The sequence below is a fragment of the Diabrotica virgifera genome, chromosome 9 (assembly GCF_917563875.1).
Source record: "Diabrotica virgifera virgifera chromosome 9, PGI_DIABVI_V3a".
In the NCBI taxonomy this organism is placed as follows: domain Eukaryota; kingdom Metazoa; phylum Arthropoda; class Insecta; order Coleoptera; family Chrysomelidae; genus Diabrotica; species Diabrotica virgifera.
In genome coordinates, this window is record NC_065451.1 from 158,340,469 (window position 1) to 158,342,435 (window position 1,967).

The following is a 1,967-nucleotide window of genomic DNA, read 5'->3' on the forward strand; positions in this document are numbered from 1 at the left end:
AAAGTAAAATATAGGGGAATCCCCTGAAAATATTAGGAAGGTATAAATATTAGCCAGTCACCAACCGTTCTTGAATGGTTACGCGCATGCGCGATAGCGAATAATTATGCGCAGTAACACAGTTTTCGTTACTGCGCAGACTCGTAACCATTCAAGGACGGTTTATTAAGCATTTTCCGACTTTACACGATTTTCAGTAGTCGAGTTTCACGATTTTTGCTTCACTTCATCTGGCAACCCTGTCTGTCGCAACCGTCACCCATTTTAAGATCGTAAGGCGCAATCTAGAGTATTATATTGGGATAAACCGTAATCGTACCCCTTCCTAACTGCCAAAGTGTCATGGCCGCCGTCGGGACCTATTGTGCTGACATTTACAATGTTTACATATAGAAAAGTTTGTTTTTTTCTGCTTATAATGCCGTTTTCTAAAGATATTAGTGAACAAAATCGATTTGCTAACAATATTTAATATATTTTAAATGTGCTAAAATTGGATTCAACAGCAAAAGTCGCATAAATAACATATAAATGACGAATTTGTTTACCTATTACAAATGGGGTTATGTGGTTGTAACTGTTTATTTTGGGAATAAAATGAAAATGATCAATTAAACGACTGGAAAACTGTAAGTATTACAATTAAAACATGTTTATCCTATCACAAGAGTTCACTTCATTTTAAGAAAGCTAATTATTATTATACAATAGACATTTATAAACTGCCATGTACTTTTAAGGTTACTTTTGATCTGTTTTCAAAGCTTATGATTAAATGTTACCTCTTTATTAATTAGATTTGCCAACAAAAGATGCATGATTAAGGCCAAATGCAATTCCTTTGCTAAAGTCATAAAAAAAGTACAAATACAGTTAAAAAAATTATTTTAAAAAGGTCTCTCAAAAGACATGAAAATTATACAACAACTCAAAAAACTAGAGAATGTAAAGAAAGCCAGGTTATTGGAAATGGAATTCCTGTTTAATTGAAAGCCAGTAAACTATCCAAGACTTTTCAGAATCAAATGTGTCAACTTGTAAAACGATTCTTCTGACATTTTTAGTAAAAACCAGATTATCCTCAAGAAAAATTCTGTTTTAAGTGAAACTCAAAGTCATATATATAAATATAATTTTGTGAATGTGTCATCTTTGAATGAAACAAATTTTTTACCTAAACAAATAAATGTTTGGATCTAATTAAAAACAATGCTGAATCAAGTACAGTAGAAATACAATCCTTTGAACTTCTAAATGTGATTGTTAAAAGTGTCGAGATAGCTACTGCATAGGGATTCGAAAGGGATAGACTTGTTATGAACGCACTTGATCATGTACTTCTTACTGTTATAAAGTTGAAACAAAACTTATTTTATGCTTTCTTATCAGTCACTTTTAATTGTGTATCAACTTTACGTGGTACATCGTGCAAAAATTGCTAAAATGCAAACATATTTATTTTCTGTGTTACATTGGATACTATGATTGAATGTCTTCCTCTTTTAGATAGTGAAGTGAAGAACATCTTGAAGTTCCAATGATGTTTCAAGATGAGATAAATCGAAATAATGGTTGTATGTTAGAAGGACAGAGAATACGAAGAAATGTTATTGCTGCATACTTAGTGTAGTGAAATACAAACTTCAAACATTATAATATATTTTTTTATTTCAAACATTTCATATGATTATGAAAGAACATCTTCCTCTTTAAAACAATGAAGAAGTGAAGAACATAATAAAGTTCCAACGAAAATGATTCCAGATGAGGAAAATCGAAATAATGGTTGTATGTTACGTGTATAGAGAATACGAAGAAATGTTATTGCTGCAAACTTAGTGTAGTGAATTAAAAACTTATTGTCAAATACAAATCAATTTATTTCATACTTTTATAATATATAGTGGTACAATTTTATATGTGTTCAAATAAAAATATTAATAAATAAAATACAATAAACACAAATC

The 1,967-nt window shown here is 30.0% G+C and overlaps 1 long non-coding RNA gene across 1 annotated transcript; it reads left to right on the plus strand.

Annotated features, from left to right (window-relative positions):
• The first annotated feature begins 293 nt into the window (after positions 1-293).
• Positions 294-1,656, plus strand: LOC126891763 (uncharacterized). Its single transcript, XR_007700547.1, has 2 exons — positions 294-629; positions 1,507-1,656. It is a non-coding gene; the product is annotated as an uncharacterized LOC126891763 (long non-coding RNA).
• Positions 1,657-1,967: the final 311 nt, after the last annotated feature.